This window comes from Zophobas morio, unplaced genomic scaffold (assembly GCF_036711695.1).
Source record: "Zophobas morio isolate AGI-343-1 ecotype UQ-CSIRO unplaced genomic scaffold, CSIRO_AGI_Zmor_V1 ptg000006l, whole genome shotgun sequence".
In the NCBI taxonomy this organism is placed as follows: domain Eukaryota; kingdom Metazoa; phylum Arthropoda; class Insecta; order Coleoptera; family Tenebrionidae; genus Zophobas; species Zophobas morio.
Window position 1 is genome coordinate 3,961,427 of NW_026972111.1, and position 21,138 is coordinate 3,982,564.

At 29.1% G+C, this 21,138-nt stretch overlaps 1 protein-coding gene and 1 long non-coding RNA gene across 4 annotated transcripts in view; one reads left to right on the forward strand and one right to left on the reverse strand.

Annotated features, from left to right (window-relative positions):
* LOC135123356 (bone morphogenetic protein receptor type-1B) overlaps positions 1–21,138 on the forward strand; it is a 371,222-nt gene that overhangs the window by 174,862 nt on the left and 175,222 nt on the right. The window lies entirely within an intron of this gene.
* LOC135122995 (uncharacterized) lies at positions 6,317–6,505 on the reverse strand. The gene is made up of 2 exons (XR_010279511.1): positions 6,398–6,505; positions 6,317–6,351 (listed from the first exon to the last, which is right to left on the reverse strand). It is a non-coding gene; the product is annotated as an uncharacterized LOC135122995 (long non-coding RNA).

Genomic DNA, 21,138 nt, shown 5'->3' on the forward strand with positions numbered 1-21,138 from the left:
CTAAAAATTCTTATAATTTAAAATTGAATAGTTAAAAAATCAAGACAATTGTAAAAACAGAAAACTCCAAAAATTTTAAAATTATGAATTAAAAAAATCAAAAACTTGGAAAATTGGAAATCGAAATTTTAAAATATAAAAAATCAAAAACGTTACAAAATCGAAACAATCAAATTCAGATAATTGAAAAGTCGGATGCCTTTAAACACCAAAAATTGTAAAACAAACTGAAAAATCAAAAAGTTGAAAAACTAAAATTGTAATTTTGAACAATTTAAAATCATAAATTGACAAATCGTAAAATTACAACATTGAACAACAAACTCGAAAATATACAAAACTGTTAAATTATTAGATTGAAAAATCAAAAAATTGGAAAATGTGGGATTGAAAAATCAAAAATTGAAAAACTGATTCATTAGTCCAGTTTTTAATGATTCAGTTTTTCAATTTTTGATATTTTTCAATATCAGATTTTCCAATTTTTCGGTTTTGGAATCCTTCGATATTTCAATTTTTTGATTTGTCATTTTTCAATTGTTTGATTTTTTGAAATATGGAGAGATTGGAAAATCTGATAATAAAATTAATAAAAAATTGAAAAACTGATTCATTAAAAACTGGACAATTTAATACTCGAAAAATAATAAAAATATAAAATGAAAAATCAAAAAATGGCAAAATTACGAAACTAAAAATTCGTATAATTTAAAATTGAATAGTTAAATAATATAATCAGACAATTGTAAAATTGAAAAATCGAAAAATTTCAAAATTATGAAGTTAGAAAATAAAAAGCTTTGAAAATTAGAAATCGAAATTTGGAATACATTACAAACATTTTGAAAATCGAGGTAGTCAAATTTTGCTGATTATATATGTATTAAATATATATATGGAATTAAAAATTTGTATTTTATATTTACTTTCACTTGACAAGTTTTCAATAATTGAAAATTCAAAAATTTATCATACCTTTAAAAACGAAAAATTGTAACATAATTAAACTGAAAAATCAAAAACTTGAAAATTAATATCGAAATATTTAACAATTAAAAACCAAAAAATTGAAAATTGTAGAATTAAAAAATTAAAAATTGCAAAACTATTAGATTGAAAATTTGAAAGATTCCAAAACCGAAAACTGAAAAATCGGGAAATTGGAAAAATCAAAAACTGAATAACTGATTCATTAAAAATCTAGAACCTGGAAAATTGGAAATCGAAATCAAAAAATTAGATACTCGAAACAGTCAAATTTAGATAATTGAAAAACAAAAAATTGTAGAATAATCTAACCGAAAAATAAAAAATTTGTAAAATTAGAAGATTGAAAAATCGAATAATGGTAAAATCGTAAAATTGAAACAAAATTAAGCTGAAAAATCAAGAAATTGAAAAATCTGACAACTTCAAATTCAAAAATTTTAAAATATATAAAATTCAAATATCAAACAATTGAAATGAAAAAACGAAAAATCGAGAAATTGGAAAATCTGATAATTGAAAAATTGATTCATTAAAAACCGGTCTGTTGAGAAATCGAATAATTGTAAAAATACAAATTTAAAAAATGCGTTGAAATTATTTAGACAAAACTTCCTTCACCGGGAGTACAGTCGAGCGTTTTCGAAAAATTATAAGTTTTAATCTTGGAAATTTTATTTTTTTGGGGATAAACAGATATATCTGCAAGATTTCTGAGCATACCGTTTTGCTGTTTCAAAATTAAATTGCGAGATGTTATCATACAATTTTGATTTTTTTCCAAAAATATTGACGTCTGATATGAAACGAGCGACCATTTTTTTCGTACTCTAGGAGTCATGAAACCTCGAAAAAACACAGAAGTAGCAATTACTATAGTTACCATATGCTCAGGAAGTAAAAAGCGCACAATTGGCATTCACCTCCACGCCGTTTCTCATTACAAAACCCTCAACGTACGCACTGCCCATATTCCACGCCAATTTCCTCGCAAAATAACCAAACAGCGATTGTGTTTTATCTTAATTATTGTGTACAACAACAAGCGAACCTGCAGGTGGTATGCAAATGGTGCTTTGGTGGTCCGATCGGAATAAGAAATAAAATCGAGATTTTAAAAGCTGCATTCCTGCGGTACACGATTAGGTGTTAAAGTTCTCTCGGTTTGTCGTGGGCGACCATGCATGCCGATTTTTTCTTCTTCCTTTTAGCGTATGTTCTTCTCGGAGTATCAAACTCCGATGATGAGCCCCGAAGGCCTTCGTTTTCTTCAGCGTTAACCTCGTTCGCGAAGACTGGTAGTAACGCATGACTAAGTAATGACCGTTCTGGTAATGACGCGAATGATGGATTAATAAATTTCTTCCTCTTTCTTCTCTTCTGGTCATAAAAGGAGGAATTTTTCGCTTTGTTGTGGAATGGGCGCAGGTGGCGAGGTTGGTCGCTGTTTGTGCACGAGTGATTTGACGGTTTGGACGAAAAAGGAAATGGATAGGAATGTTGCAGTGGTTTTTGTTTAGGAAAGGACGGCTTTAAGAGGTGTAACAATAAAAGTTATTGAAACAAGTGGTGCTTTTTAGTTCTCGAGCGTGGGTTAAGGAGGTATAGTAATCGAGTCCATCGGGCTAGAGTACGAAAAAAGTGCTCCCGTTTCCGTCCGTTCGTCCGCCTGTCTGTCTGCCTGACTCTCTGGCGTTTGTGATGATTTTTATAGACACGTTGTCAAATTTTGTATGTAGATTGGGAATATTATGTAGATGATTAAACGCTAACCAAAATTGGACAATTTGATGACGTGATCTCAAAGATTTTAAAATGATTTAAATGTTAAAGAACAATATACTCCTATACTTGTGGTGTACGAATCCGCTTTGAGTTTTTTCTTGAACGTCCAAATTTTCGCAAAAACATTTTAATAAATAAGATCCTCATGAATTTTTACCCTACATATTCTAGATTTTTGGAAAAAATAGCAAATGGTTTTCCAATTTAACTGTCGTAAAGATGGTAAATCGTCAATCAAAATTTATTCATTCATGAATAATTGTTATTTAAATATTAAAAAGTAACGTAAATCCGTGTTGAATTTTCTTAGACGTAGGGGATTTTGTAAAAAAAATCAAAATTGTACAATTTTTCGAATTCTCAGTTTTTCGGCGTTTCAATTTTTCGATTTCTTGATTTTTCAAGTTACGATTTCTCAATTTTTCGATATTTCAGTTTTGAGATTTCGGTTTTTTTAGTTTTAAATTTTGCAACTTCTCCATTTTCAATATTTCGATTACCGAAATTTCGATACTTCATTTTTGTTTTTTTCAATTTTTCGATTTTAATTTTTCGATTTTTCAGTATTTCAGTTCTTGGCGTTTCTAATTTTGATTTTCCCATTTCTCGATTTTTCGATGTTTCGGCTTTTCAACTTCTCGATATGTTGATTTTATGTTTTTCAGATTTTCAATTCTTCAATTTTCCTATTTTTCAGCTTTTCTGATTTTTGCATTGGTCTGGAGTTTTCGGCTTGTGATTTCTCGATTATTAATTTTTTTGATATCAGTTTTTCCATGTTTCAGTTTAGGGATTTTTCTGTTTTACGATTATTCAATTTTTCTTCGATTTTCCAAATTTTCGTTTGATGAATTTTTCGATCTCACGATTTCTTTTTTTTTTTCATTTTTCCTTCTTTGGAAATTTTCGACTTTTGGATTAATCGATTCTTCGATTTTTTGATTTCCACATTTCTGGATTTTTCGATCTTTCGATTTCTCGAATTCTCAATTTCTCGATTTTTAGATTTTCAATTCTTCAATTTTTGAATTTTTCAGGTTTCTGATTTTTTATTTTTTCTGGATTTTTCGACTTTCCGATTTCTTGATTTTTCATTTTTTCGATATTAATTTTTCCATGTTTCAGTTTTTGTTTTTTTCTGTTTTTCGATTATTCAATTTTTCTTCGATCTTCCAATTTTTCGTTTGATGAATTTTTCGATCTCTCGATTTCTCGTTTTTTTTTTAATTTTTCAGTATTTGGAAATTTTCGACTTTTCGATTAAACGATTCTTCGATTTTTGGATTTTTCGACTTTTAGATTTATCGATTTTTCGATATTTTGATTTTCCCATTTCTCGATTTTTCGACTTCTCAATTTCTCGATTTTCAAATTTTCAATTCTTGAGTTTTTCGATTTTTCAGGCTTCTGATTTTTCAATTTTTCGGGATTTTTCGACATTTCGATTGCTCAATTTTTGTGTTTTTTCGTTTCAATTTTCCGATTTTCCAAATTTTCGATTTATTAATTGATGAATTTTTCGATATTTTTTGATATTTTAATTTTTGACTTTTTCGGTCTCTCGTTTTTTCTTTTTTGATTTTTCAGTTTCTCGAACTATACAGATTTCGATGTTTCGTTTTTTTCTATATATATATATTTTTTTTTTAATTTAAAGTTTTCAAAGTTTCAATTTTTCGACTTCTAGATCTTGGGATGCTTCGATTTATCGGTTTTTTGATTTTTCGATTTTTCAATTGTTCAATTTTTCGGTTCCTCAATTTTTCGATTTTAAAATTCTCCAACTGTTTGTGTTAAATTTTCCATTTTTCGATATTTTGATTTTGCCATTTCTCGATTTCTCGATTTTCCGATGTTTCGTATCTTGAGATCTCAATTTCTTCAGATTTTTAGTTTTATTTACAATTCTTCGATTTTTCTTTTTTCGATTCTTCAATTTTTCAATATTTTTTTTGATTTCTTTAATTTTAGATTTTCAGTCTCTCGACTTCGCTTTTTTTGGGTTTTCAGGTTTCCGATTTTTCAATTTCTCATTTTTTAAATTTTACATTTTTCGATTTTTCAATTTTTCGGTATTTGAATTTTTCAATTTTTCAGTTTTATCATTCTTTCAATTTCTGGATCTATAGATATATTTTTAATTTAAAATTTCGATTTTGTGCTATTCTCGATTTTTCAATTTTTCCACTTCTCGACTTTTCGTTTTCTCGATTTTTTGATGCTTCGATTTCTCGATGTTTCAATTTTCCAATTGTTCAATGTTTCAATTCTTCGATTTCTCGGTTTTTTGATTTTTCGATTTTCCACTTTTTTTTGGTTTTTCAGCTTTTCGATGATTCGATTTCTGTTTTTTTGAAGTTTTGTTTTCTCAATTTTTTGATATTTCAGTGTTGAGATTTTTCAATTTTTTGATTTTAAAATTTTTCGATGTTTCAATTCGTCGATTTTCCAAGTTTTCAATTCCTCGATTTTCAATTTTTCGATTCCTCAATTTTGGTATTTTTGGATTTTGTGATTTTTAAATTTCCCAATTTTTCAAATGGTCGATTCCTTGATTTTTTTTCGATTTTTGAATCTTTCTATTTAGTATTTCAATTCTCAGGATTTCTAAATTTTCGACTTTCCGATTGATCAATTCTTCGATTTTTAAATTTTTTGGTCTTAAAATTTTTCGATCTATACAGATTTCGATGTTTCGATTTTTAGATTTCTTTTTTAAGTTTGAAGTTTTCAATTTTTCAAATTTTAATTTTTCGATTTTGTGCTATTCTAGATTTTGAAATTTCTTATATACTTTTTTGTTGCATCGATTTCTCGATGTTTCAATTTTCCAGAGTTTGAGTTTTTCGATTTCTCGTTTTTTTGATTTTTAAAATTTTCACTTGTACAATTTTTTGTTTTCAATCAATTCTATTTTTTGATTTTTCGACATTTAGGTTAGTCGATTTTTCGATATTTTGATTTTTTCATTTCTCGAGTTTTCAGTTGTCCGAGTTTTTTCGATTTCTCGATTTTTTATAATAATAATAATAATAATTTATTGTACTCAACAGAGATTAATCTCCAATTACAGAATACAAAACAAAAGTAAATAGTAGTCTATCTTACAAATAAATAATTAAATACAACGTATGCCTGCAAAATATATCTAAACATCAAGAAAAAAAAAAAATAGAACAGTAAGGATAGCTCATTATAAAAAAGAGTAGAACAAAATTCTGACGCTCTGTAATTATGTGTTATGCTGTAAATGTATGGATTTCGATTGAAAAAACTTCCTTACCGCTACACCCTTGGGCCAAAAAGATGCAGCCAGAATATCATTTTGATATACAAAATCGATAGTAAGTTTGAAAGAACTATATAACTCAGGAAATTTAGAGTCCAATTTAATAAGCTTAAAGTCAGGAAGACGTTTATTTTTCAGCACTTCTTCATGGGATTTTAACTTAAATTTGATATAATCAGTAATCTTGTTCACATCAACATTAGGGTTTACTCTTGTAATATGTATATGACTGCTTTTTTTTCTGGTGACAGCTACGAAATCATGATCACTCGATGACAAATCTGACGAACCTGAACTAGAAGCTATATCTGCTGAGCCAATAATTAACTTACTTACTTTCGGCCGACGTTTTAAAGTATCACCTGTTACCTCCTTCTCAGAAGGATTTTTACCATTGTCTGAAGAATTATTTAGATCAACTTCATTACATGAATTCGTATTAGGATAAATAATACTGTTCCGTATTTCAGGTTCACTTTTGTTTACCACTTTTCTTGCTTCCACACCACTCACGTTTTTATTCATAATCTTACTCGAAAAAGCGTCCATTGATGATAAACTACAATCAGTGAAGCCTCCCAAGTTGTTCGAACTTTTTATCAAAATGTCTATCATCTCACTTTGCGTTTTTACACGATCCCTTAGCTCCTTTATAATTTCGTCTTTTTGTTTAATAATATAATTGAAAACAGCAATATCAACCTTTTTCTCAGGTCCACTCATTTGTTCCATTGCTTCAAAAAACTCAGAATCTTCGCACACAACAGGAGGCATTTTCACTTTATCACAGCAAACTAAAGACTTACTGTCCAAAATTTTTACATAAGATACACCCTTGGCACAACTAAGGTGGTACACATTATCACACGATATACATTTTAATGCACTGACAACTTTTGATTTACATTTTCTGCAGATTTGTGCAGACGTACCGGACTGACTACTACTATTGGCATCCATCTTGGCTCGATGGGTTTACATTACACATTTTTGTGTTATCGATTCTTCGATTTTTCAAATTTTTTGATTTATTGATGCATTTTTCGTTTTTTTTTTTTAGTTTTTGATTTCTAAAATTTTGGATTTTCGGTCTCACGATTTCCTGTTTTTTGATTGTTCAATTTTCCGATTTTTCAGTTTTTCATTTTTTAAATTTTACATTTTTCGATTTTACAGATTTCGATGTTTCAATTTGTGGATTTTTTTAAATTTCAAAATTTCAATTTTTCAAATTTAAATCTTTCGATTTTGTGCGATTCTCGATTTTTCAAATTTTCCACTTCTAAACTTTTCGTTTTCTCAATTTTTTGATATTTCAGTGTAGAGATTTTTCAATTTTTTTATTATAAACTTTTTGGATGTTTCAATTCTTCGATTTTTCAAGTTTTCAATTCCTTGATTTTCAATTTTTCGACTCCTCAATTTTGGTGTTTTTCGATTTTATGATTTTTAAAATTTCCCGATTTTTCAAATTTTCGATTCCTTGAATTTTTTTTCGATTTTTCTATTTTCCGGTATTTCAATTTTAGTTTTTCAAGTTTTCGATTTTTGAATCTTTCTATTCACCTACCTCAGTATTTCAATTTTTGGTGTTTCTAAATTTTCGACTTTCCGATTGATCAATTCTTCGATTTTTTGATTTTCCGACTTTTAGGTTCTCGATTTTCAGATTTTCAATTCTTCAGTTTTTTAATTTTTTAGTTTCTGATTTTTCAGTTTTTCGGGATTTTTCGATTTTTCGTTTCTTAAATTTTATATTTTCGGTATCTCGCTTTCTCTTGATTGTTCAGTTTTCCGATATTTCAATTTTTCATGTTTTAAATTTAGCATTTTTCGATTTTTGTTAATTTTTCGGTTTTTAAATTTTTCGTTTTCTCGATCTCATTTGAATGTTTCGATTTTACGATTTTTTTTTAAATTTGAAGTTTTCAATTTTTCAAATTTTAATTTTTCGATTTTGTGCTATTTTAGATTTTGAGATTTCTTATATATTTTTTTGTTGCATCGATTTCTCGATGTTTCGATTTTCCAGTTCTTCAGTGTTTCAATTTTTCGATTTCTCGTTTTTTTTTGATTTTTCGAAATCTAGTTGGATATTTTAATTTTGGACTTTTTGGGTTTTTTGGTTTTTTGAAAATTTTTCGATATTTCAATTTTTCGATTCTTTGGTTTCTCGATGTTTCAGATTTTTGATTTCTCGTTTTTTTTTATTTCTCCATTTTCCGGTATTTCAGTTTTATGATTTTTCAATTTTTCGATTCTTCAATTTTTTGATTTCTCGATTTGTCTACATTTCAGTTGTGGGATTTTTTGATTTTTCAATTTTTCTATTTTTTTTTCGATTTCTCTATTTTCCGGTATTTCAGTTTTAAGATTTTTCAATTTTTCGATTTTTAAATCTTTTATTTACCCATCAGTAGGTATATCAATTTTTGCTATTTCTAAATTTTCGACTTTTCGATTAATCAGTTCTTCTATTTTTTGATTTTTCGACTTCTAGGTTAGTCGATTTTTCGATATTTTGATTTTCTCATTTTTCGATTTTTCGTTTTCTCGATTTTTCTGTTTATCGATTCTTCGATTTTTCAAATTTTTTGATTTATAGATGCATTTTTCGTTTTACTTTTTGATTTCTTAATTTAAAAATTTCTAAAATTTTGGATTTTCGGTCTCTCAACTTCCCGTTTTTTGATTGTTCAGTTTCCCGATTTTTCAATTTTCCATTTTTAAAATTTTTCATTTTTCGATGTTTCAATTTTTGGATTTTTTTTTAATTTAAAGATTTCAATTTTTCAAATTTTTCTTTGCTGCATCGATTTCGCGGTCTTTTGATTTTTTGAATTTCCATTTATATTTTTCGTTTTCCTTAATTTATCAACTTTTCGATGTTTCTCGATTTTTCAGGTTTTCCATTTCTCGTTTTTGTTTTATTTCTCCACTTTCCGCCATTTCCGTTTTACGATTTTTCAATTTTTCGATTCTCCATTTTTTTTTATTTCTCTATTTTTCTACATTTCAATTTTGGGATTTTTCCATTTTCGAATGTTCCGATTTTTTTAAATTTTACATTCTTTGATTACTGTTTTTTTTTATTTTTCAGTTTTTCGATTTACCAATTTTTCGTTTTTTTAGATGTTACATTTGATTTCTCAACTTTTCAACACTTCAATTTTGGAAATTTTACTATTTCTGGATTTGTCCATTTTTCGATATTCCGTTTCATCTGTACATACTGCGATTGTTTGATTTTTTGACTTTGGATTTTCGAATTTTCGGTTTTCCGATTTCTCAGACTTTTGTTATTTCAATGTTGGAATTTTTACTTTTCGGTTTTCAGTTTTTCCATTCTTCAGATTTTCGATTTTACAGTTCTTTGACTTTTCGATTTTTTGATTTCTCGAGTTTTTAATTTTCGACACTCATATTTTCAATCTTTCTACCTTTCAGTTTTTGATTTTTCGATTTTTTTATTTTTAAATCTTCACATTCTTCAGTTTCTAAACTTCTCCATTTTTTTACTTTACGATTTATCAGATTTTCAGTTCCATTCTTCAGTGTTTCGATTTTTCAATTTTCGACTTTTTGACTTTACTTCAAGGGCTAGGGAAGTTCTGCCGAAATAACCTTCAACCAATTTTTGTTTATAATCAGAACGTTATTTTTGCAACCTATTAAACTTCCACTCACTCTTCCCACAAATTACGAAACCCAAGTATGCATCTCTACTAAACCCATCCTCAGAATGACAAACACCTCCTCCGACTATTTTGGAAATCTTAATGACAAAGTGGGCGTCGAGTTAATTAATTAGAAACCAGCTGTTCCGAAGGGGTTGCCACATCTCTTCCCACATAACTCCGTCACTTATCCAAATCATCTCTTATCCTTCGCATTTCGCCCCTTCGACGACCCGCAACTTTACGACCTTTTTTCACCTCCGGGACGGTGTCGACGCGCCGGAAACGCACCGTCAGCGTTCCAACGACGTAATAATAGCTCTCGTCGGGCGCACGTTTCGTCTCCTCTCCTCGCCATCTTCCTCGCGTTATCGCTCCTAAAATCGCGTACGATGCTAATTATCGGAGAGAGGCAGTCCGTAAAGTCGACGTTTATGCCGAGCATTCCGGCACCAGAGCTGCGGACGTTATCGCCGATTGACGGCCCGATCACTTAACGCCGCGTCAATTTCGATTTTTCCAACTTTTAATTCGTTAATTGCCAACGTTAAATCATTTTTTATTGGCGGCTTTTACGTTCTGTTTGTAAACAGAGGTTGATTTATCGCCGCCGAGCTACCGAGTCATGCGGAGCTGGATTACGTCGTTTCTTGTATAAATTTAGGAAAACGTGCCGGAGGTTAATTGTGAATTCCTCGCGAACTGCACGACGGGACGGAAAAATGCTAATTCGGCGGGGGAGATTGACGCGTTTACGTGGAACGTGTAAATTTTGGTGGCGTTTGTACGTTTGGTTTGACGGATACGCCGGATTTAAAAAAATGGTTAAGATTATTATACGCTCGTTTAAAATTAGGAATGCCTCTGAAAAAAAAAAAATTCAATAGGTGGTCAATATTGCGAGAGAGTCGAGAATGATCTTTCACTTTCAAGGGTCGTTATTGCTAAAGCACATACATTTTAAGTAATTTTATGCTCTTTGAAAAAGTTTCGGCATGATTTACAAACTTTAACTTCAGTGTATTTATCCCAGGATAATTTAAACCAACGGATTTTAAAACTGAATCTGGATATGTTCTTCTATAATTGACGAATTTTTCGGGATAAAACAGCTGTGATATAATCAGATGGTCTGCGAAACTAAACTAAACCTTCCCTTGACTTCCATTAAAATTATGTCGATTAATTCAATTGCAATTCTGTCTAAGGATCTCGAACTTCCATTTTTCTCCTTTTACTCGCACTTCGATTGTTATGTGTGACATCCAAGTTGAGTTGTTTTTTAAATGTTAAAATGTCTTAACACCTCTAAACTTCTTCTTTATGAATCCTTGTTTTTTTCTTAGACATCGAGATTTTTGGAAAAAGTAAAATTGAATAACAATTTTTCGATTTTCCAATTTTTTGATTACTCAATTTTTCGATTTTAAAATTTTTCGATTTTTTGTGCTTTTAAATTTCCCATTTTTCGATATTTTGATGTTGCCATTTCTCCATTTCTCAATTTTCCGATGTTTCGATATCTTGAGTTTTCAATTTCTCGATTTTCAGATTTTCAGTTTTATTTACATTTCTTCGACTTTTCAGGTTTGTGATATTTCAGTTTTTCGGGATTTTTCGACTTCGTTTCCTCAATTTTTCTTTTTTCGATTCTTCAATTTTTCAATTTTTCGATGTATGGATTGATAATTTTTCGATATTTTTTTTGATTTCTTAAATTTTAGATTTTCAGTTTCTCGATTTTCAGGTTTCCGATTTTTCAATTCCTCATTTTTTAATTTTACATTTCTTCGACTTTTCAGGTTTGTGATATTTCAGTTTTTCGGGATTTTTCGACTTCGTTTCCTCAATTTTTCTTTTTTCGATTCTTCAATTTTTCAATTTTTCGATGTATGGATTGATAATTTTTCGATATTTTTTTTGATTTCTTAAATTTTAGATTTTCAGTCTCTCGATTTTCAGGTTTCCGATTTTTCAATTCCTCATTTTTTAATTTTACATTTTTCGATTTTTCTATTTTTCGGCTTTAAATTTTTCAATTTCTCAGTTTTACTGATCTTTCAATCTCTCGATATATTCATATTTCGATATTTCGATTTTTCGATTTTTTTAATTTAAATTTTTCGATTTTGTGCTGTTCTCGATTTTTCAATTTTTCCACTTCTCCAACTTTTCCAATTGTTCAGTGTTTCAATTCTTCGATTTCTCGGTTTTTTGATTTTTCGATTTTCCACTTGTACTTTTTTTGTAATTTTTAGTTTTTCAGCTTTTCGATGATTCGATTTCTGTTTTTTTTTTTGAAGTTTTGTTTTCTCAATTTTTTGATATTTCAGTGTTGAGAGTTTTCAATTTTTATATTTTAAAAATTTTCGATGTTTCATTTCTTCGTTTTTCCAAGTTTTCAATTCGTTGACTTTTTTTGGATTTCTATATTTTCCGGTATTTCAAGTTTTAGTTTTTCAGTGTTTCGATTTTTAAATCTTTATTTACCTGTATTTCAATTTTTGTTGTTTTTAAAATTTTCGACTTTTCGATTAATCAATTCTTCGATTTTTTGATTTTTCGACTTTTAGTTTCTCGATTTATTCAGGTTTCTGATTTTTCAGTTTTTCGGGATTTTTGGATTTTTCGTTTCTTAAATTTTATATTTTCGGTATCTCGATTTATCTTGATTGTTCAGTTTTCCGATTTTTCAATTTTTCCGTTATTAAATTTTTCGATTTTTCGATCTATACGGATTTCGATGTTTCGATTTTTTGGTTTTGTTGGTTTGTCGATTATTCTATTTTCGATTTGTCCATTTTTTGTTTCTCGATTTCTTAATTTTTCGATGCTCCAATTTTTGGAAGTTTCTAAATTTGCGGTTCTCGCCTTCTCGATTTTTCAAATTTTCGATGTTTCAGTTTTGGAATTTTTTAATTTTGGGATTTTTGATTTTTTACTTTTTCGATTTTGCTCAAGTTTTCGATGTTTCAGTATTTCAATTTTTCCATTTTTCGATATTTCAATTTTTCAATATTTTTTAAATTTTAGGTTTCTCACTTCTTTGTCGTCTCGATTTCTCGATCTTTCGATTTTTCGACTTCTTGCTTTTAAATTTTTCGTGTCGCTATTTGAATATTTCGATTTTTTAATTTTTCGATTTCTCAAGTTTTCGATGTTTCAGTTCTGAAATTTTTCAATTTTGGGACATTTCGATTTTTTGATTTTTTGCTCTTTCGGTTTTTCTCAAGTTATTAATGTTTTATTTTAGGATTTTTCAGTATTTCGATTTTTCAATTGTTCAATTTTTTGTTTTTTTTACTTTTTCGGTTGTTCATTTTTGTTTTTAATTTCAGATGTGTAGTTCAGTTTTTCAATATTTCGGTTTTACGATTTTTCAATTTTTCGATTCTTCAATTTTTCATTTTCCGAATGAATCAATTTTTTTGATATTTCGACTTTTCAAGTTTTTTATGTTTCAGTTTCGAAATTTTTCAATATTTCGATTTTTCAATGTTCCAATTGTTTTATTTTTTACTTTTTCGCTTTTCCTTAAATTTTCGATGTTTCAATTTTGAAATTTTTCGGTATTTCAAGTTTTTGATTTTTTGATTTTTTACTTTTTGGATTTTTTATTTTTCCGATACTTTGGTTTTTAAATTTTTTTAAATTTTAAATACGTATATCTGTTTTTCGAATTTTTAAATTTTAGGTTATTCACTTTTTTGTTGTCTCGATTTCTGGATATTTCGATTTTTCCACTTCTCGCTTTTCAATTTTTCGATTTTTAAAATTTACAATTTTTCGATTTTTTAATTTTTCTTTGTTCAAGTTTTCAATGTTTCAGTTTTAAAATTTTACGATTCTTGGATTTTTCAATTTTCGACTTTAATTTTTTTGATTTTTTACTTTTTCGATTTTTTTAATTTTTCCATTTTTTGCTTTTCGACTTTTGAATTTTTTTGGTTTTTACATTTTTAAATTTTCCGAAATTGGGAAATTTGACAATTTCGATTTCTGGATTTTGGGATTTATCGACTTTCCGATTTACCAATTTTCAGTTTCGGGATTTTTCAATTTGTGGTTATTTCTATTTTTCAATTTTTGGGATTATTAAATTTTAGATTTTTCACTTTTTTGAAGATTTGACTTCTCGGTTTCTCAATCTTTTAATGCTTCGACTTCTCGATGTTTCAGGTTTTTAATTTCACTTTCTCTTACGATTTTTTGACTTTTCAGTTTTTCAGTTCTTCGATTTTTCAATTTTTCGAATTTTAAAAGTTTAGATTTTCTAATTTTTTGATGTTTCGTGCTCTTCTCAGTCTTTCGATTTTCCGACTTCTCGATCTTGGATTGTATGATTTTTCAATTTTTCAGTTTTTAAAAGGTGTGATTTTTTGATTTTTCAATTTTCCGGTTTTTAAATTTTTAGATTTTTAGATTTTGAAAAATTTAACAATTTTGATTCTCGGTATTGAGCTTTTTCGACTTTTCGATTTACCAATTTTTCAATTAGGGGATTTTTCAATTTCTTAATTTTTCAGTTTTTAGATTTTTCATTTTTTTGATGTCTATTTCTCAATTTTTGGAATTTTTAACTTTTAGATTTTTCACTTTTATGTTTCTCTATGTTTTGATGTCTTGATTTCTCGATGGTTCAATTTTTCAATCAATTTCAATTTCTTGGTTTTGCAATTTTTCGACTTTTGGATTTTTCAATCCTTAGATTTTCATTTTTTCGAATTTTAAAGTTTTAAATTTTCGAATTTTTTTGATGTTTGGATATCTTCGTCTTTCGACTTGTCGAGTTCTCGCTTTTAGATTGTTCGGTTTTTCAGTTTTTAAAAGTTTTGATTATTCGATTTTTCAACCCTTTCAGTTTTTCGATTGTTATTTTTTTTTTAAGTTTAAATGTTTCAATTTTTGGATTTTGGTTTGGTTCGATTTCCCAATTTCTCGACATCTGGATTTCTCGGTCTTTTGTGTTTCGATTTCTCGATGTTTCAATTTTTCAATTTCAATTTCTCGATTTCTGAATTTTGCGATTTTTCGATTTGTCAGTTACTTGATTTGTCAGTTTTTCGATTTTTAAAATTTTAGATTTTTCAATTTTATGTTTCGATTTCTCGATGTTTCGATTTGCCGAGTTCTCGCTTTTAGATTTTTCGATATTTCAACTTTTCGGTTTTTAAAGTTTTCAATTTTTCAATTTTCTATTTATCGATTTATTGAGTTTTCAATGTTTTGATAATTCGGTTTTTTTTTTAGGTTCAAATGTTTAAATTTAGAATTTTTCGATTTTGGCCTATTTGGATTTTATTCGACTTTTTGTCTCGGTCTTTTGATGTTTCGATTTCTCGATGTTTCAATTTTTCAATTTCCATTTCTCGAGTTCAGATCTGAAATTTTTCGATTTTCAATTTTTCCACATTTCTGTTTTGGGATTTTTTAAATTCTCGATTTCAGTTCTTCTATTCTTTAATTTTTCAATATTTCGATAATTTAAATTTTGGATATTCCGATTTCTCGATTTTTAAATTTCACGCATTCGATTTTTTCCATTTTTCGATTTTACGTTTTTTTAATGTTTCGATTTCCGGGTTTTCAATTTTTGGATTTCTCGATTTTCGATTTTGGCCTATTTGGATTTCTCTTTTTAATGGTCGAAATGGTTGAAATTTTCGAAACTTCACACATTTTCTTGTAGATTTCGAGCTTTAGAACTCATTTCCGGCTTCGTTTTTTTGATAGCTGCAACCTTTCTTCCAGAATCGACCGTTGAAATATCGAAATTTTTAAAAAAATTTTAAATTTTTAAAAATTCGCATTTCGTACCGATTATTTCGAAAATGTTGCTCTGTGACCATCAAAACGCTATATTTTTGGAATCAGCGTGTCGAGATCTGCGTCCCTGAATTTTTTCATAATTTTCAAACGACTTTTTTAAAACTGAAATTTTTTAATGGTCCCCCATTCTTCAAATTTCGGAAAAATTTTTAAATTTTCGAAACTTAACTAGACACATTTTTCAACATTCCAATTGGGGAATTTTTTCTGGGCTATTTCGATTTTGCGACTTCTCGCTTTTGGATTTTTCGATTTTTAAAAGTTCGGATTTTTCAGCTTTTCAATTTTTCGTGTTTTTTTTTCGATTTCTCGATCTATTGAGATTTTAATGTTTCGATCTTTGGATGTTTCAGTTTTCCAATTTCGATTTCTCGAGTTACCGGTTCTGCGACTTTTCCATTTTTCCACATTTCAGTGTTGGGTTTTTTTTAAATTCCCGATTTCTCAGTTTTTCGATTCAATTTTGCGATTATTTAAAATTTTGGATTTATCGATTTCTGGATTTCCAGTTTTTTTTTACTTTTTCGATTTTTTAAACTTCACATTTTCGATTTTACGATTTTATGATGTTTTCTAATTAATGATTTGATTTTTTTTAAGTTATATATTTCGAATTTTCGATTTCCCGACAACTCGATTTTTCTATTTTAAAAATCTTTACACTTCATTTTTTCGATTTATTGATTTTTAAAGTTTTTGATTTCTCAGTTCTCCAACATTTCAATTTTTGGGGATTTTTAAATTTTTCAGTATTTTCATTTTTCGATTTTTAACATTTTAGATTGTTTGATGTTTCAATTGCTCTATCTTTCGATATTTCGCCTTTTCGGATTTTGATTTTTAGAGGTTAACACATTTTGTTGTATTTTTCAAAGAAGCGTGGTTTGGTTGGCTGCATTTCAGGGCCGAGAGAAGTTTTGTCGAAATAATCTTGTATCATTTTTTTTTTGTACTTCCCCTAGTTTTCCACTCATAACTGATGGTCCATCGTAGCAACTCATCTGGCGTTTCTTAAATGTTCAATATTTCCGACACTTTCAAACCTACAAACCGTATATTTTACAACATATCTTAGAATAAATGTAATAGTTTTTTGATAATTGGTAATCCTGTGTAGAGTTCCTGAAGACCTTAATGACCATTTTTACCTGAAAGCCCTTTTGGAGATCAAATCACACGATCCTTCAAACCCAAATCCCCACTAATTTCCATCTCAAGACTCTCCAAGCCGACTCCATCATCCCAATTGCCCTTGTCCAATCCTCTCCTCCACAATTGATTGAACGTTTCCTGCATAAATCCGATGATGATGGATCCACTTGTTCCAATTTAAAACATGCATTTAACAACCCTGAATTGTTCACCGGCTGTGTCATCATCTCTCCCATTCAATTGATCCAATTCATTTCACTGATGATGCGGGTCATGGAAACTAGAAAACCGTTTTCAATATTTAACATCGGCCGATCCGCATTTACTCATCTCGCCAGGCTCCTTCCTGACTCTCGTCGGATAATCTCAGAGCAGTTTGGATTTTTGTTGCCGGCAAAAGTTACGCATTTGATGCGTTATCCGGTAGTACCAACTCTGCTCGTAATTATTCGCCTGTCGAGATTAAAGCGATGTCCTGTTCAGAGGCGATTGACCAACGGCGGTGCGTTGAGTCGTACCGTTTGCTCGATAGTTCCCAGGATCGGTTTGTTTCGCCATAACGGCCAATTAGAACGCTTGGAAGAGCTATGGGAAAACGGACCAGGATGTGCGGAAAGCAACAGGATGCCCGAGTGGACGGGGGTTTTTGCTGGACGGTATTAATTGCTGTTTGATTGATGGGATCGGGGTTTTTGTCGCGGTTTGGGCTGGTTGGTAATTAATGCGAAACGACGGAAATGGTACCAGAAAGAAGTGCGTTGGTGTTGGCGAAGGAGTGGTACGGTTAAAAGAAAAAAGTTAAGGGGACGGTTTGTTCATATACCTAGTGTCTATAGTTTGGAGAAATGTGGATCGTTTTCGCGTGTATTAAGGGCACTCGCTAGACGAGGTATAACATTTTTTTGGTTTTTCATATGAAAAAATGATATTAATATAGATGTGTCATACATCAAACTGCAGTTTTTTTCATATTCTAGGGCGCAGAGACCAGTTCAATCAATTAAAAAAATATGGCTGAGAAATATCGTAAAAAAGCACCATTTTATGTTTTCTTTTCAAGTTTTTTGAGTCATAACCATCATAAAATCGCTTGAAAATTCGCACATGGATAAAACATCACTTTTTACAGGGCGCAGAATCATTAAATGTTTGTTAGTGGTACAATTTGTTCAAATAATAATGTGTTTATTAAAATCAAAATATACCACCAATTAATGCAAAATACGTCGAATAATTTTAACAGGAATATCAGAGGAAAATTAATGATCTATTGGTTAGCAGAGTTTTTAACCAAAACTAACGGTTATTGAAAAAAATGGGTATCAATTCGACAGAATTTGAGCAGTTAGTTCAGTACTTTGCCGATAGGAGCGCCACTAAAATTTACGAAGCGACTTTCAGGTAAAACCCTTATCGCCTGCTTTACCATAAGCTGAATGTTAGAGTTCTCGGCTGATTTTTCTAATTTATGGCAAGGAACTCAGTTTTATAACAAGCCGCCAGGACCGGCCGTAGTAATCTATTGTTAAGGAAATTAACTTTTACGCAATGAGGTACTATCATAAAACCGAATTAAAACTGAGGAACTATAATATTTTTACTCCACTCAGGATCCTGAATTCAATACACATGATTACTAAAAATTCATTATAATATTATTGTTAATATATATTTTGCTTTCTTAATTAATAAAACTAATAAACATATTTATAATAATAATAAAACATATATAAAATACAGCTTTTGTTTAACACGTATAAGTAGCTAAGTGTGCTAAGGAGGTGTTTTAAAAAAGCCCTACGCCCAGTAACTTCTCCCTTCATTGTTTACTCGAAAAAAGTGCTCGTATATGTTTTCATTTGCCGAGAGATCATTTTCAAAATATATTTATAATAAAAATATGCAAGTCTTGGTGATGACAAATGTACTCCTAACAAATTATTAAAGAACATAAAAAAATAGAAACAAATTTTATTTATTTTAAAAAAATCTCTCGCAAAGGCAGGTTCCTCTTTTTTCTTGAATCAATTATTTCGGGCAATAATGCGCCAAAGCAAAATCTGCCAAGTTTATCTGCCATCTTTTTACATATATTTCTTCGTCTTTATAAATTTTTTCTATATTTATTCCATTGGGTGTCCATACAACAAAATAAACTTGTGAAATACCCGCAACAAGCATCTGTCCCTGGACTTGAAAGTAGTAATCATGATTTTTTTTTTTTAGTTTCAATTCTCTGTCAATGTACAAAATTTGATTATTTTTTTTCTAACCGCTTCTTCGGGAGACAAATCTTGCGATTTTGAAGGGCATTTAATTTCGATTAATGCACTCCTAGCCTCTAGAATCCTGTCTGGACTAGCAGCCAAGTAAGGAAATTGTTTTGAAACAAACAAGCCACACTGTTCAGTTTTTATATTTTTATTTATTTCAAAACACTGGACAGCTTTTTCCTCACTTTGCTGTCCATAGTATGTATAACTGTTACCTCTAAATGTACTGTACAACAGAGACTCCACAGTTTTAGGTATTGCTGTAGTTGGTCTAAGTTTGTAAATACGTCCAAAATTTGAAGCCCTAACCCTAATTTCTCTTTCTTTTGCCCAAATGTGCCTGTTGCCTAGTGTCTATTTAAATTTGGTCTAAATTCAAAGATAATTTTCTCAAAAAAACCTCTTTGGCTGTCACAAATGTTTCTACATCCATGACAGGATTTTCTAAAAAATATTTAAACTATAATCGCAGTCGGCACCAGCATACGTAAATTTTTTTTACGGCATATTTTTTTACGAATACATGTCTAAGACGAGCTTGTTTTATAGACGAACAATATTTTTTTGTTATTAAACCAGGACCGTTTTAATCACAATATATTTACTTATCCGCTCTAAAAAATTGATGACGTCACCTCAAAATTTTGCTGAATAAATCCTATCTAAATTGTATAAAATATGATGAGTCTCTTCTTGTGATTTATCATTCCATTCATGTTTTTTGGATTTGCATATACAGGATGACTAAAAAAATTTAATGAATGCGCAAATTTATTTTATTGATTTAATCAGGAACTACAAAACCGAATGCTTTGAAATCTAATGTGAAAAAAAAAAACATAATAGGCATGCAGTCGTCACGTTTCCGATAGCGAGGGAAGTACTGTCTAAACTTTTTAGACTAATTTTTTTGATTTTCCCATTTTTCCATTTCTCAATTTTTCAATGTTTCAGTTTGGGATTTTTTCACTGTTTCGATTCTTTAATTTTCCTTCCATTTTTAGGTTTTTCAATATTTCAGCTTTGGAATTGTGCAGTATTTCGTTTCTTCAATTTTTCAAATTTTTGATATTGTGTTTTCTCGGTTTTTAAATTTTTCGATATTTTAATTTTTCAGTTTTTAAAGTTTTAGGCTTTTAGATTTCTCACTATCTCGACTTTTCGATTTTTCAGTTCCATGATTTTTCAATTTGTCGAATTTTTAAATTTTAGATTTTTTGTTCTCGATCATTCAATTTTCTGAGTTTTCAGGCTTAGATTTTTTTTGTTGTTCAATTCTTGGATTTTTAAAATGTTTGTTTTTTAAATTTTCCTATTTATCAACTTACTGGGATTTCAATGTTTTGATTTTTTTATTGTTCAATTTCTCGATTTTTTGAATTTTTAGTTTTTGATACGATTTTTTTTTTTAATTTGCAGTTTTTCAATTTATTAACTTCACGATATTTCAGTTTTACGATTTTAAATTTTTTTTATTTTTCAGTTTTTAATTTTTGACGTTTCTAAATTTTTCGATTTTTCAATTTTTCGGTTAACTGATTTTGATTTTCCCATTTCTCTATTTCTTGATTTTTCAATTCTTTCTTCAATTGTAATTTTTCAATTTTCCGATTTCTGGATTTTTCAAGATTTCAGTTTTGAATTTTTTCACTTTTTCGATTTTTCAATTTTCCTTCCATTTTTCAGTTTTTCAGTATTTCAGTTCTGAGATTTTGCAATGTTTCGGTTCTTCAATTTTTCCATTTTTTGATGTTTCGATTTCTCGGTTTTTCAATTTTTCGATAGGTATTTTAATTTTTCAATTTTTAAGTTCTAGATGTTCCGCTATTTTTTTTGTTTTCCTTGATGTTTCGATTTTTAAATTGTTTAATTTTTAGATTGTTCAATTTCTCGATTTATAAATTTTTCAATTTTTCGGTTTACCGATTTTTTTCATTTAAAATGTTTCAATTTTTCAATTATTAAGTTTTCGATTTTTCAATTTTGGTGTAATTTGAAAACGGTATTAATAATACATTTAGGCGAATAAAGTAATAGACGGGCTTGATAAGCCTTGTTTGCTCTACAGTGTCTAAATTGTGTTTGAATAATATAATAATTATCTCGAATATTAAAATTAATATGTCAAAAGAATACGAGAAATTAT